This window comes from Somniosus microcephalus, unplaced genomic scaffold (assembly GCF_052327205.1).
Source record: "Somniosus microcephalus isolate GS21.2 unplaced genomic scaffold, FLI_Smic_1.0 scaffold13, whole genome shotgun sequence".
Taxonomy (NCBI): Eukaryota; Metazoa; Chordata; class Chondrichthyes; order Squaliformes; family Somniosidae; genus Somniosus; species Somniosus microcephalus.
In genome coordinates, this window is record NW_028225200.1 from 815675 (window position 1) to 831321 (window position 15647).

The 15647-nt window shown below is 51.6% G+C and overlaps 1 pseudogene; it reads right to left on the reverse strand.

Annotated features, from left to right (window-relative positions):
* The window catches only part of LOC147083937 (uncharacterized), a 455464-nt pseudogene that overhangs the window by 411310 nt on the left and 28507 nt on the right, over positions 1-15647 (reverse strand).

Here is a 15647-nt window from a genome sequence, read left to right on the forward strand (position 1 = left end):
CCTGAAGATGGAGGGACACATTGAGAGAGTGGTTAGCAAAGCATATGGGATCTTGGGCTTCATAAATAAAGGTATTGAGTACAAAAGTAGAGAAGTTATGCTGAACCTTTATAAAGCGCTGGTTAGGCCACAACTGGAATATTGCGTCCAGTTCTGGTCACCACACTTTAGGAAGGATGTGAAGGCCCTTGAGAGGGTGCAGAGGAGATTTACCAGAATGGTTCTGGGGATGGGGGATCTTAGCTACAAAGGACAGGTTGGAGAAGCTGGATTTGTTTTCATTAGAGCAAAGGAGGTTGAGGGGTGATTTGATAGAGGTGTACAAGATTATGACGGGTTTGGATAGGCTGGACGGGGAAAGGCTGTTCCCACTAGTTGATGGTACAAGGACTAGGGGAAACAGATTTAAGGTTTTGGGCAACAGATACAGGGGGGATGTGAAGAAAAACTTTTTTACGCAGCGAGTGATGAGGACCTGGAACTCGCTGCCGACGGAAGTGGTGGAAGCGGAGACACTGAGGCCTAGAAATTGGGTATAGCCCCGCATGAGGCGTTCGAACTGGCGATGCGCAAAGTTTATAGCCAGACGAAACTTATCGCCGCCTGGCGCGATATTGGGTTGCATCGCCCCCAAAGGGGATTGAGGCACAAAATCAGCCGTTGCACGGTGCTCTTAAGGCGCAAAAGGTCAGGCGCTACTCAATATCGACGCGGACGGGCGCAGCGCAGGTGAACTCAATTACGGGAAAGCACGAGACCTCCAGGTGCCGGCCGGCTCTTAAAGGGGTGGGTCAGTCAGCCTGAGCTTCAACACCCAACGCCCTGTAGGCCTCAGATTCGGCGCTCGCCCTTGTCTGGCGGTACAAACTTGTTCATCATGGAGAAGGTTAGAGAGCAGAGCGCTTCAGCACTGAGGCTCTGGACCACTTGGTGGCTGCAGTTGAACACCATCGAGAGGTCCTGTATCCGGATAATGGTAAGAGGCCGAATCAGAAGGCTTATCGACGATCTTGGAGGGAGGTTGCTGTGAGGGTCAACTCCAGCAGCATGGCGACCAGGACCCCTGTTCAGTGCAGGAAGAAATTCAACGACCTCACACGGATCATTAGGGTGAGTGATGGTTTAGCAAACTTCTGATTCCCTCCATCTGCAGCTGACTTCGGGCACCCTGCTGCAATGATGCACCAATGGCCATCTGTCAGTATGCACCCATGGCCCTTTCTGGGCACACACATGGGCAGATGTCTCAAGGCCTCATGTAAGGGCTCTTGCACCATGGGGGGCATGCGATGAGGTCTCAAGGCCTCATGCAAGGGCTCTTGCACCATGGGGGGCATGCGATGAGGTCTCAAGGCATCGTGTAACAGAACCTTCCCTTCTTTCCCCTGCAGTCCAAGCTGGCGATGATTCGAAAGAAGCAGCGTCAAACCGGTGGCGGACCTGCACAAGTGGCTCTCACGGATCTGGAGGAGAGAGTGCACCAGATACTTGGAGGGCGTCTGTCTGGTCCAGTGACCACTGCATCTGCCGACCCCATTACCGACAGCGAGGGTAAGACTCGCACCTTTTTCACCTGTTGCCTTCCACTTGGTCCCCCCGCCAGCATGCATCCTCAGTGTGCAGCCATGTCAGAGCCATGCCGCAATCTGGCATGCCTTTCAGCAAAGCTGTCCTTTTGCTAAAGCCACTCTTCCACCTCCCACTTTCAGATGAAGGAACTCGGGCTCAACGCGCTGAAGCTGCCAGTGCCAGTGCCACCGGAGGCGAGGACCAGGAGGAATCCGGACCAGCCGTTGCAGAATCCGGGGAGCTGAGACATCTGCAGACTGGGGATAGTAGTCCCCTGGAGGGGAGGGGGGTGGCTCTGAGGATGAACCAGTTGCCGGACCAAGCGGCATGCAGCAACGCACGGGGGATAGGCAAGTTCGGCCACCGTCTCCCCGGAGGGCAAGGCAGGTCGTCATGACTGCTGCACAGAGTGCAGATGAGGTCCGTCGCCTGGCTGAGATGAGCAAACAGGCCCGGGTCAGACACACGGAGCTGATGGCTGCAGTGGAGAAGATGCCTGAGTCAATAGATTCATTGGCTAGGAGTATGTTGGGCTTCGGGGCAACAATGGAGAGGACTCTGCAGGGCTTTGGGGCAACAATGGACAGGACTCTCCAGGTGTTCGGGGCAACAATGGACAGGTCTATCCAGGGCTTTGGGGCAACAATGGACAGGACTATCCAGGGCTTCGGCCCAACAATGGAGAGGACTGTCCACGGCTTTGAGTCAGCAATGGAAAGGACTGTTCAGGGCTTCGGACAATCCCTGGAAAGGTCTGTGCAGGGCTTGTCCGAGGCAGTGGAGCGGTCGGCACCTGCCTTGTCCGAAGCCATGGGAAGAACTGTCCAGGCCTTCTCCGAAGAACTGGCACCTGGCACACAGGTCCTCACTGTTGCCACGCAGTCACTTGCTGGGCTCCTCCACAGCCAGATTGACGCAACGCGATCTCTCACTGCAGCCACCCTCTCTGCATCAGATAGGATCACCCCGGGCCCTTCCACTCCCGTACAAGGCCAGGAATCAGTGGAGCATGCGATTGTGGTGGATGAGCCGAGCCACTCCCCTCAGATAGCCAGTGTGTCGTCCGACTGTGGTGCAGGTGTCCTCTCTTGGCAGGAGACCACTGCACATGCCAGCGCTGGGACGCCTGCATTGCAGCTGCCACCACCTGCAGGCCACACTGCTTCCAGCCATGGTCACAGTAAGCATCCTGCGTCCGCACCCTCCAAGCCCAGAGGTCGGCCAGGCCGTCCCTCAGGGGCTTCTGCGCTTCCAGACAGTCAGCAAGCGTCCCCCAGCCTTGAGCCCGCCACTGGGGTCCAATTACGTAGGAGCAGCAGGGAGGGAAGGGGCCGGGCGTGAAAGAGAAGTCGTTCTCCCTCAAGGGGCCAGTTGTAGAGGGAGGTGCTGAGACGTTTGTTTGTCCAAATTCAAGGACACCCTCACCTGCTGTTATATTTGCAGAAGGTTTGTTGAGTTTTGCGGCTTTGCCGAACAGTTCACAGTTATTTTGAAAGTTATGGTTTCTGCTCACATTACGTTGTTTAGCTGTAATGAAAGACTTTTGTGTCAATAAACAGAAGTTTCAATGTTGCATGGTGCATGTGACTACTTTCAGTGATGCTGGCATTCAGAGGCCCTCAAACATCCAAAGTGCGCATGAGTCAAGACTCTCATCATTCCGCCACAGGGGTGTCGACACGAGTCCAGAGGAGCCTCTGACGTATGGACCTTCCACTTTCAGCAGCCCTTCCATCTTCCTCCTCCTCTTCCTCCGCCTGCTTGTGCAGGGTCTGAGGGAAGGTAATGAATGGACGCGTTCGCCTATAAAGGGCATCTGTCACTTGCCGGATGCAACAGCGGACTGCAGCCTGAGCGACAGTCGCATTGTCCCCAATGGCTGACTGAAAGGATCTGTTGGCATAAAAATGGAGGCCATCAGTCAGTTTAGCCATCACGGACAGAGAGGTTCTGCAGCGTTCACGCGGCTGCAGATCCTGACCAAGCAGGTGGCACCGATCAGTAACAATGTCCCTCCAGATTCGGAGCCTTCCCAAACACTGCTCCTCCGACGTGTCAAGGCTCGTCACCTGCTGCCTAAAGACCCTCGCAGCATCCTGTCGGATTGGCCGACCTCCATTGCCCCTCCTCATTCTGGCCAATCCCGGCCTTCTCTCCCGCCGTCTCTCTGCCCCTTCACAGTGTTGGGCGATGAGGCCGTCGCCCTCCAAACAAGCTCCCATTCCGATGCCAGCTGGTCAAAAGGCTTTTAGGTGTAGTGCTGCAAGTGCTTCGGACAGGGTTGAAGGTCCCCAGTACTGTAAAGCTAAATTCCCAGAACTCCGCTCCACATTAGCTCGCCAACTCTCTCCAGCAGCGATCGCAATGAGCAGGCCAAGTGGCAGAAGATTCTGCATGAGAGCTGTCCCCTTTAAATAGCGCTGCCCTACTCCGAGAAGGGCCTGTTTGCCCTCCCTCGAACTGTCACTAATAGCGCTGGGCGCTAAGGCTCCGGGCGCCACCCAATATGCGCTCAGGCGCTCCCAAAAGGTGTTGCACACTGAAATGACGTCATGAGCTGCTTGCGCTCGCGGGCGCGCGCAAACACTTAGCGCAGGTGCTAAATGTATAGCCAATATCTGAGTTGGCGCTATCCTCATAGCGTTCGCCCCAACATAGGGATTCGTCCCAATTCTAGGTCTCTTTAGGCGCTCAGCGCCGGCGTTACCAACCCAATTTCTAGGCCTCAATGTTTTCAAGGGGAGACTGGATAGGCACTTGAGGGAAATAAATTTGCAGGGCTACGGGTATAGAGCGGGGGAGTGGGACTGACTGGATTGTTCTACAGAGAGCCGGCATGGACTCGATGGGCTGAATGGCCTCCTTCTGTGCCATTATGACTCTATGAGTATGACTAGAACAGTGCAAACTCGCTGGTGTCTCAGCAGGTTGGAGAACTGAGTGAATCCCTTCCCACACACGGAGCAGGTGAACGGCCTCTCCCCAGTGTGAACTCGCTGGTGTATCAGCAGATTCGCAGAGCTTTTAAAGCTCTTCCCACAGTCAGAACATTTAAATAGTCTCTCATGAATGTGAACTCGCTGGTGTTCGAGCAGAGTCAAGGACTGTGTGAATCCCTTCCCACACACGGAACAGGTGAATGGCCTCTCCCCAGTGTGAACTCGCTGGTGTATCTTCAGCACCCCGGACCTTTTAAAGCTCTTCCCACAGACAGAACATGTAAATGGTCTCTCATCAGTGTGAACTCGCTGGTGTACCTTCAGTTCCGCAGAGCTTTTAAAGCTCTTCCCACAGTCAGAACATTTAAATGGTCTCTCATCAGTGTGAACTCGCTGGTGTCTCAGTAGGTGGGATAACTGAGTGAATCCCTTCCCACACACGGAGCAGGTGAATGGCCTCTTTCCTGCTCTCTCCAGCTGGTGTCCCTTCAGCTCCTGTGACCTTTTAAAGCTTTTCCCAGAGTCGGAATGTTTCACCGGCCTCTCCCCAGTGTGAACTCACTGGTGTCTCAGCAGGTTGGAGAACTGAGTGAATCTCTTCCCACACACGGAGCAGGTGAACTGCCTCTCCCCAGTGTGAACTCGCTGGTGTATCAGCAGATTCGCAGAGCTTTTAAAGCTCTTCCCACAGTCAGAACATTTAAATAGTCTCTCATGAATGTGAACTCGCTGGTGTTCGAGCAGAGTCGAGGACTGTGTGAATCCCTTCCCACACACGGAACAGGTGAATGGCCTCTCCCCAGTGTGAATTCGCTGGTGTATCTTCAGCACCCCGGACCTTTTAAAGCTCTTCCCACAGACAGAACACTTGGAAAGCAGTGACAGGATCAGACAAAGTCAACATGGATTTACAAAAGGTAAATCATGCTTGACTAATCTACTGGAATTTTTTGAGGATGTAACTGGTAAAATAGATAAGGGAGAACAAGTGGATGTGGTGTATTTGGACTTTCAGAAGGCTTTCGATAAGGTCCCACACAAGAGATTAGCGTGCAAAATTAAGGCACATGGGATTGGGGGCAAGGTATTGACTTGGATAGAGAACTGGTTGGTGGACAGAAAGCAAAGAGTTGGAATAAACGGGTCATTTTCCGAGTGGCAGGCAGTGACTAGTGGGGTACCACAAGGATCGGTCCTAGGACCCCAGCTGTTCACAATATATATTAATGATCTGGATGAGGGAATTGGATGTAATATCTCCAAATTTGCAGACGACACAAAGCTGGGCAGGAGGGTAAGCTGCGAGGAGGATGTCGGGAAATTCCAGTACGATTTGGACAGGTTGGGTGATTGGGCAGAAACATGGCAAATGCACTATAATGTGGATAAATGTGAGGTTATCCACTTTGGTGGCAAAAACAGGAAGGCAGATTATTATTTGAATGGCAATAGATTGGGAGAAGGGGAAGTGCAAAGAGACCTGGGTGTCCTTGTGCACCAGTCGCTGAAGGTAAGCATGCAGGTGGTTAAGAAGGCAAATGGTATGTTGGCCTTCGTAGCAAGAGGGTTCGAGTACAGGAACAAGGATGTCTTGCTACAGTTGTACAGGGCCTTGGTGAGACTGCACCTTGAGTATTGTGTGCAGTTTTGGTCACCTTACCTGAGGAAGGACGTTCTTGCCATGGAGGGAGTGCAGCGAAGATTCACCAGGCTGATACCTGGGATGGCAGGAATGACGTATGAGGAGAGATTGTGTCGATTGGGCTTATACTCACTGGAGTTTAGAAGATTGAGAGGGGATCTCATCGAAACCTATAAAATTGTCAGGTCTGGACAGACTAGATGCAGGAAGGATGTTTCTGATGGCCGGGGAGTCCAGAACCAGGGGTCATAGTCAAAGGATAAGGGGTAAGCCATTTGGGACTGAAATGAGGAGGAATTTCTGCACCCAGAGAGTGGTGAACCTGTGGAATTCTCTGCCACAGCGGGCGGTGGAGGCCAGTTCATTAAATATATTCAAGAAAGAGTTGGATATATTTCTTGAGGCTAAAGGGATCAAGGGATATGGGGAAAAGGCAGGGACAGGGTACTGAATTCGGATGATCAGCCATGATCACATTGAATGGCGGAGCAGGCTCGAAGGGCCGAATGGCCTACTCCTGCTCCTATCTTCTATGTTTCTATGTGAACGGTCTCTCCCCAGTGTGAACTCGCTGGTGTTCAAGCAGATTTGAGGACTGAGTGAATCCCTTCCCACACACGGAGCAGGTGAATGGCCTCTCCCCAGTGTGAACTCGTCGGTGTATCTTCAGCACCCCAGACCTTTTAAAGCTCTTCCCACAGACAGAACATGTAAATGGTCTCTCATCAGTGTGAACTCGCTGGTGTACCTTCAGTTCCGTGGAGCTTTTAAAGCTCTTCCCACAAACAAAACATGTAAATGGTCTCTCATCAGTATGAACTCGCTGGTGTACCTTCAGATCCCCAGAGGTTTTAAAGCTCTTCCCACAGTCAGAACATTTAAATAGTCTCTCATCAATGTGAACTCGCTGGTGTTCGAGCAGAGTCGAGGACTGTGTGAATCCCTTCCCACACACGGAACAGGTGAACGGTCTCTCCCCAGTGTGAACTCGCTGGTGTTCGAGCAGATTCGAGGACTGAGTGAATCCCTTCCCACACACGGAGCAGGTGAATGGCCTCTCCCCAGTGTGAACTCGCTGGTGTATCTTCAGCACCCCGGACCTTTCAAAGCTCTTCCCACAGACAGAACATGTAAATGGTCTCTCATCAGTGTGAACTCGCTGGTGCACCTTCAGTTCCGCTGAGCTTTTAAAGCTCTTCCCACAGACAGAACATGTAAATGGCCTCTCATCAGTGTGAACTCGCTGATGTACCTTCAGATCCTCAGAGCTTTTAAAGCTCTTCCCACAGTCAGAACATTTAAATGGTCTCTCATCAGTGTGAACTCGCTGGTGTCTCAGTAGGTGGGATAACTGAGTGAATCCCTTCCCACACACGGAGCAGGTGAATGGCCTCTTTCCTGCTCTCTCCAGCTGGTGTCCCTTCAGCTCCTGGGACCTTTTAAAGCTTTTCCCACAGTCGGAATGTTTCACCGGCCTCTCCCCAGTGTGAACTCGCTGGTGTGCCAGCAGATTAGACGACCGAGTGAATCTCTTCCCACACACGGAGCAGGTGAACAGAATCTCTCCTGCTCTCTCCAGGTGGTGTCTCTTCAGATCCTGGGACCTTTTAAATCTCTTCCCACAGTCAGAACATTTAATGTGAACAAGCTGGTGTCTCAGGAGGGTGGCAGAATGAGAGAACCGCTTCAAAAACACGGAGCAGGTCAACGGTCTCTCATCGGTGTGGACAAGCTGGTGTCTCAGCAGCACGGAGGGTGCAATTAATCCCTGCCCACACACGGAGCGGGTTAAAGGTCTCTCCCTAGTGTGAACTTGCTGGTGTATCATTGGAGCAGATGGCTGAGTGAATCCCTTCCCAGACACGGGTTTCTCCCCGCTTCAGGTATTTGTAGATTTTGAAGCTCTTTCAGAACATTTAAAAGGTCTCTCATCAGTGTGAACTCACGGGTGTGCCAGCAGATTGGAGGAGCGACTGAATCAGGTCCTGATGAATCGAGCGACTCTGTCAGATCTTGATGTGATGTTTGGTTTGAGCTTCCTGTCTGTAAAAGCTCCACTTCTAAAACCCTGTAAAAGGAGTGTAGAAAGTGTAAGGGGGGAAGCATGATTTTTTTTTGGCTTATTTTGCCTCAAAGAACAAACAGGGTAGAGCCGGTCCCACTGGTGTCTAGCCGTGTCCACAATAACCAGTGGGCCAGAAGCAGCCCAATCCACCTCACTGACTTGGCCCTGAAGTCAAATCAAGTCTCATCAAATGACATCCTTTGTGACTGTGACAAAGGTAAACTATCCCTCCTCGTCCTTCCTGACTTGTCTGCAGCCTTTGACACGGTTGACCACTCCATCCTTCTCCCAACACCTCTCCACCATTGTCCAGCTGGGTGGGACTGCACTCGCCTGGTTCCATTCTTATCTATCTAATCGTAGCCACAGAATCACCTGCAATGGCTTCTCTTTCCAATCCCGCATCGTTACCTCTGGTGTCCCCCAAGGATCTATCCTTGGGCACCTCTTATTTCTCATCTAAATGCTGCCCCTTGGCGACATCATCTGAAAACACAGCGTCAGTTTCCACATGTACGCTGACGACACCCAGCTCTACCTCACCACCACTTCTCTCGACCCCTCCACAATCTCTAATCCGGTTCTGGGTGAGCAGAAATTTTCTCCAATTAAATATTGGGAAGACTAAAGCAATTGTTTTCAGTCCCTGCCACAAACTCTGTTCCCTAGCCACTGACTCCATCCCTCTCCCTAACATCTGTCTGAGGCTGAACCACACTGTTCACAACCTCGGTGTCATATCTGACCCTGAAATGAGCTTCCGAACACATATCCGCAGCATAACTAAGAGCGCCTACTTCCACCTCGGTAACATGGCCCATCTCCGCCCTTACCTCAGCTCATCCGCTGCTGAAACCCTCACCCGGGCCTTTGTTACCTCGAGACTCGACTATTCCAACACACTCCTGGCTGGCCTCCCACATTCTACCCTACGTAAACTGGAGGTGATCCAAAACTACGCGTGTCGTAACTCAACACCAAGTCCCGTTCACCCATCACCCCTGTGCTCGCTGACCTACATTGGCTCCCGGTTAAGCAATGTTTCGATTTCAAAATTCACATCCTTGTTTTCAAATCTCTCCATGGCCTCGCCCCGCCCTATCTTAGTTATTCCCTTCAGACTCACAACCACCCGCGACAGAATCATAGAAATAATGACACGGAAGGAGGCCATTCAGCCCATCTTGTCCGTGCCTGCCGATTAAGTGCTATCCACACAAATCCCACTTTTCAGCACTTGGTCCGTGGCCTTGTAGGTTACGGCACTTCAAGTGCACATCCAAGTACTTTTTAAATGTGATGAGAGTTTCTGCCTCTACCACCCTGTCAGGCAGTGAGTTCCAGACACCCACCACCCTCTGGGTGAAAACGTTTCTCCTCAACTCCCCTCTAAACCTCCGACCAATTTCTTTAAATCTATGCCCCCTGGTTGTGGACCCCTCTGCCAAGGGAAATAGGTCCTTCCTATCTCGGCCCCTCAGAATTTTATACACCTCAATCAGGTCTCCCCTCAGCCTCCTCGGTTCCAAAGAAAACAACCTCCTCCCCCCCGAGACATCTGCGTTCCTCCAATTCTGCCCTCTTGAATATCCCTGATTAGAATCGCTGCACCATCAGTGGCCGTGTCTTCTGTTGCCTCGGCCCTAAGCTCTGGAATTCCCTCCCTGAACCTCTCCGTCTCTCTTTCATAGAAAATAGGAGCAGGAGTCGGCCATTCGGCCCCTCGAGCCTGCTCCGCCATTCAATGAGATCATGGCTGATCAAAACTCACCTCTCTGACCAAGCTTTTGGCCATCTGCCCTAATTTCTCCTTTTGTGGCTCGGGGTCACATTTTTCAATGTCTTACAATACTCCTGTGCAGCGCCTTGGGACGATTTCCTACGTTAAAGGCGCTATAGAAAAACAAGTTGTTGTTGTTCTCATTGTTGGAGGTGAGCTCTGAACAGGCCCCGCCCCTCCCCCTACTCCGCATGCGCCGCTCCAAGGAGAGCGCGGGCTCTGAACAGGCCCCGCCCCCTCCCCCTACTCCGCATGCACCGCTCCAGGTGAGTGCGGGCTCTTAACAGGCCCCGCCCCCTCCCCCTACTCCACATGCGCCGCTCCAAGGTGAGCGCGGGCTCTGAACAGGCCCCGTCCCCTCCCCCTACTCCGCATGCGCCGCTCCAAGGTGAGCGCGGGCTCTGAACAGGCCCCGCCCCCTCCCCCTACTCCGCATGTGCCACCGGGGCCCGCTCCCGAGGATGAGCCGCTACCGCGCCTGCACAGGGCCTCGCATTCTGGGTCAGCCCGGGCAACTGCGAGAGTCCGGATCACCGGCAGAAAGTGAGTTTTATGAGGGTTTTTTATATATAGCGGAGAGAAGCGCGGGCGGGGAGATAAATAAAAAGAAAATACAAATCGCACCGTCCCAGCGCCCTCCCGGCACCGAGCGGAGCGGATTGAGCGGCCGCAGCCCCGTGTCTTCTGCAGGGAGCCGGACTGGGGCACGTCATCAACTCCACGGCGGTCACTGACGGGAGCTGCGACCAATAGGGAGAGAGCGGGCGGAGCTCGGAGGACTGAGGTGGCGGCGGGTCCTCCAACCAATCAGGGTGTCCGAGGGGCGGGACTTCCGCCGCCTGCTGCTCCCGCTGCTGAGACAAGTGGAATGCAGCAGAGGGCGCTCTTCTGAGTTTGGGGCTCAGGCCTGTTAGTGGAGCAGTGCAGAGGGAACTTTACTCTGCACTGGGCTTTACTCCCTCAGCACTGCACTGGAGGGGCAGCACAGAGTTTTAGACTCGAGTCTCTGGAGTGGGACTTCAACCCACAACCTTCTGACTCAGAGGAGAGAGTGCTGCCGCCTGAGCCATGGCTAACACTCTGTATCTAACCCGTGCTGTACCTGCCCTTGGAGTGTTTGATGGGACAGTGTAGAGGGAGCGTTACTCTGTATCTAACCCGTGCTGTACCTGCCCTGGGAGTGTTTGATGGGACAGTGTAGATGGAGCTTTACTCTGTATCTAACCCGTGCTGTACCTGCCCTGGGAGTGTTTGATGGGACAGTGTAGAGGGAGATTTACTCTGTATCTAACCCGTGTTGTACCTGCCCTGGGAGTGTTTGATGGGACAGTGTAGAGGGAGCTTTACTCTGTATCTAACCCGTGCTGTACCTGCCCTGGGAGTATTTGATGGGACAGTGTAGAGGGAGCTTTACTCTGTATCTAACCCGTGTTGTACCTGCCCTGGGAGTGTTTGATGGGACAGTGTAGAGGGAGCTTTACTCTGTATCTAACCCGTGCTGTACCTGCCCTGGGAGTGTTTGATGGGACAATGTAGAGGGAGTTTTACTCTGTATCTAACCCGTGCTGTACCTGCCCTGGGAGTGTTTGATGGGACAATGTAGAGGGAGTTTTACTCTGTATCTAACCTGTGCTGTACCTGCCCTGGGAGTGTTTGATGGGACAATGTAGAGGGAGCTTTACTCTGCATCTAACCCATGCTGTACCTGCCCTGGGAGTGTTTGATGGGACAGTGTAGAGGGAGCTTTACTCTGTATCTAACCCGTGCTGTACCTGCCCGAAGAGTGTTTGATGGGACAGTGTACAGGAAGCTTTACTCTGTATCTAACCTGTGCTGTACCTGCCCTGGGAGTGTTTGATGGGACAATGTAGAGGGAGCTTTACTCTGTATCTAACCCGTGCTGTACCTGCCCGAAGAGTGTTTGATGGGACAGTGTACAGGAAGCTTTACTCTGTATCTAACCTGTGCTGTACCTGCCCTAAGAATGTTTGATGGGACAGTGTAGAGGGAGCTTTACTCTGCATCTAACCCGTGCTGTACCTGCCCTGGGAGTGTTAGATGGGACAATGTAGAGGGAGCTTTACTCTGCATCTAACCCGTGCTGTACCTGCCCTGGGAGTGTTTGATGGGACAATGTAGAGGGAGCTTTACTCTGCAACTAACCCGTGCTGTACCTGCCCTGGGAGTGTTTGATGGGACAGTGTAGAGGGAGCTTTACTCTGTATCTAACCCGTGCTGTACCTGCCCTAAGAGTGTTTGATGTTGACACTAGGTGCTGAGAATGTTAAAATGTTCCTTTCCCCACAGTGACATCCAGCACCTTGAGCACAAAAATTCACTTCAAGAAAGGAACACAAACCCATCAGCTTCTCCCCTAGACACCGACATTGAGAGGACAGGGAATGTCTGTAACAAGTCATCAATTAGCTCTTGGCTTATCTTAGAAACAAGGACTCAATAGCTTATTTATTTATACAGAATATTAAAATCCAGTCCAGTTATTGGGGTTTTAACATCCATGAAATATAAGATGGTCACCAATAAATCCAGGAGGGAATTCAGGAGAAACTTGTTTACCCAGAGAGTGGTGAGAATGTGGAACTGGCCACCACAAAGTGTAGTTGAGGCTAAAAGTACAGATGCATTTAAGGGGAAGCCACATGAGTGTGTAAGGAATAGGAGGATATGTTGATCGGGTTAATTGAAGTAGGGTGGGTGTGGGGCATAAACACCGGCATGGACCAGTTCAGTTGCATGTCCTGATTCTGTGCTGTACATTCTATGTAACACCAAGAACAGTCAAAAGAAGGGAATCATCAGAAGAACAGTTATATAATTTTTTTGATATATAAAAATGACCTGGATATTGGAATGCAGAGTAGAATTTCTAAATTTGCCGATGACACCAAACTTGGGGGTGTGGCAAACAGTGAGGATGATACCAATCAACTGCAACAGGACATAGAAAGGCTAGCAGAATGGGCAGACAAGTGGCAGATGGAATTTAATACAGAGAAGTGTGAGGTGATGCATTTTGGCAGAAGGAACAGGGAGAGGCAATATACACTTAATGGCACAGTTTTAAAGAGTGTGCAGGGACAGAGGGACCTGGGAGTTAATGTGCATAGGTCCCTGAAGGTGGCGGGACATATTGGGAGAGTGGTTAGCAAAGCATATGGGATCTTGGGCTTCATAAATAGGGGTATTGAGTACAAAAGTAGAGAAACATAAAAACATAGAAGATAGGAGCAGGAGTAGGCCATTCGGCCCTCGAGCCTGCTCCGCCATTCAATGCGATCATGGCTGATCATCCAAATTCAGTACCCAGTCCCTGCTTTCTCCCCATATCCCTTGATCCCTTTAGCCTTAAGAAATATATCCAACTCCTTCTTGAATATATTTAATGTATTGTCCTCTACTGCCTTCTGTGGTTGAGCAATCCACAGGTTCACCACTCTCTGGGTGAAGAAATTCCACCTCATTTCTGTCCTAAATGGCCTACCCCTTATCCTTAGACTGTGACCCCTGGTTCTGGACTCCCCCACCATCGGGAACATCCTTCCTGCATCTAGTCTGTCCAGTCCTCTCAGAATTTTATAAGTTTCAATGAGATCCCCTCTCATTACTCCTTCCATGGCAAGAACATCCTTCCTCAGATAAGGCGACCAAAACTGCACACAATACTCAAGGTGTGGTCTCACCAAGGCCCTGTACAACTGCAGCAAGACACCCTTGTTCCTGTACTCAAACCCTCTCGCTACGAAGGCCAACATACCATTTGCCTTCTTAACCGCCTGCTGCACCTGCATGCTTACCTTCAGCGACTGGTGCACAAGGACACCCAGGTCTCGTTGCACTTCCCCTTCTCCCAATCTATTGCCATTCAGATAATAATCTGCCTTCCTGTTTTTGCCACCAAAGTGGATAACCTCACATTTATCCACATTATATTGCATGTGCCATGTTCCTGTCATCCTCGAGTTTCTCGACATCCTCCTCACAGCACACATGCCCACCCAGCTTTGTGTCGTCTGCAAATTTGGACATATTACATCTAGTTCCCTTGTCCAGATCATTTATATATATTGTGAATAGCTGGGGTCCAAGGACCACATTAGTCAAGCACGATTTACCTTTTGTAAATCCATGTTGACTTTGTCCGATCCGGTCACTGTTTTCCAAGTGCTCTGCTATTACATCTTTTATAATGGACTCCAGCATTTTCCCCACTACCGATGTCAGGCTTACCGGTCTGTAATTCCCCGTTTTCTCTCTACCACCTTTTTTGAACAGTGGGGTAACATTAGCTGCCCTTCAATTCATGGATACTGTTCCAGAGTCTATCGAATTTTGGAAGATGACCAGCAATGCATCTACTATTTCTAGGGCCACTTCCTTAAGTACCCTGGGATGTAGATTATCTTCTATGTTTCTATGTATTCAATCTTTCCTTGTAGCTGAAATTCTCTAGTCCTGGCAACATCCTCGTAAATCTCCCGTCTCGAGCAGTCACATCTTTCCTGCAATGGGGCGAGCAGAACTGCACGCAGCACTCTAGCCGGTGGCCTAACTGGTGTTTTGTACAGTTCAAGCAGAACCTCCCTGCTCTTACATGATACAGAGAGAGGCACTGCCCCTTTAAATACCTGGGGGGCACCCACTCCCCTTTAAATGGCCAAGCAATTGTTTTTGTTGAAAAGGGCCGCAGTCCCCTTTGACTCACCCCGCCACCCTCTCACCCCCAACAAATACTCACAAGAGAGAGAGAGAGGAGGAAGAATGCTGGTCTTTGTCCCTTTAAAAGTGGCTGCCCACCAAAATGTTCACAGCACCAGGGCTCTTTGTTCTGGATAAAAGTCAAAAAGAGAAAAGGTTCACTTATTTTTAAATGAATGCAGTTGATGAATAGCCTTGCAATAAAGGTAATGCAAAGGAATAAACACTCACAAGCTCTGTTTTTTTCCACCCCCTCCTCCCCTTCCCTTCAGCAGCTCCTGCGGACAATGAAAGCAGGAAAGCGGCCTGCAGCCCACCGAGGTCCCGCCCCCTCCCTCCCGCGCCGCCATTGGTTGGAGGACCGTCAGCCCGCCCGGTCCTCCCAGCGTTTTCCGCGCTCCTGATTGGGGGGCGCCTCGCGTCAATCACAGCCCCCTCCGATTACGCGTTGACGCCAGCACGCAACGCCAAGGGGTCGGTTGGATCGGCGCACGCCACCGCAAGGTAAAAAAAAGACACCCCACACAAATGAGGAAAAAGAATAATAATAATAATCGCACTTTAGAGCGGAGGAGGTTGGGGGCATTAATGAGTGTTTTCAATTTGTTTCGCAAAAAAAAAATTTGAAAAGCTTCCCAACGGTGCGAGGCGGGCTGCGCATGCGCTCCAGTCAGCCTTTGTCTCCCGCACGTGGGCCGGACACGCCCACTTGCCTTCCCCTGCACCAATCACAGCGCGGGCAGGCGCAACACGAGGCTGCCAGTGCGCCTGCGCGGGGCCTCCGGGGAGCAATCGGAAGGCCGGGCTCGGAGAAGAGGCGGAATCAGCGGCCGGGGTAAAGTCAAGTGTTGGGGAATCGATTTAAATCGAGCTGAGGGGGGAGCGGAGAGCGAGATTATAAAGTAAAATACGAGAAAAACCAAACCTGAGAGTCGG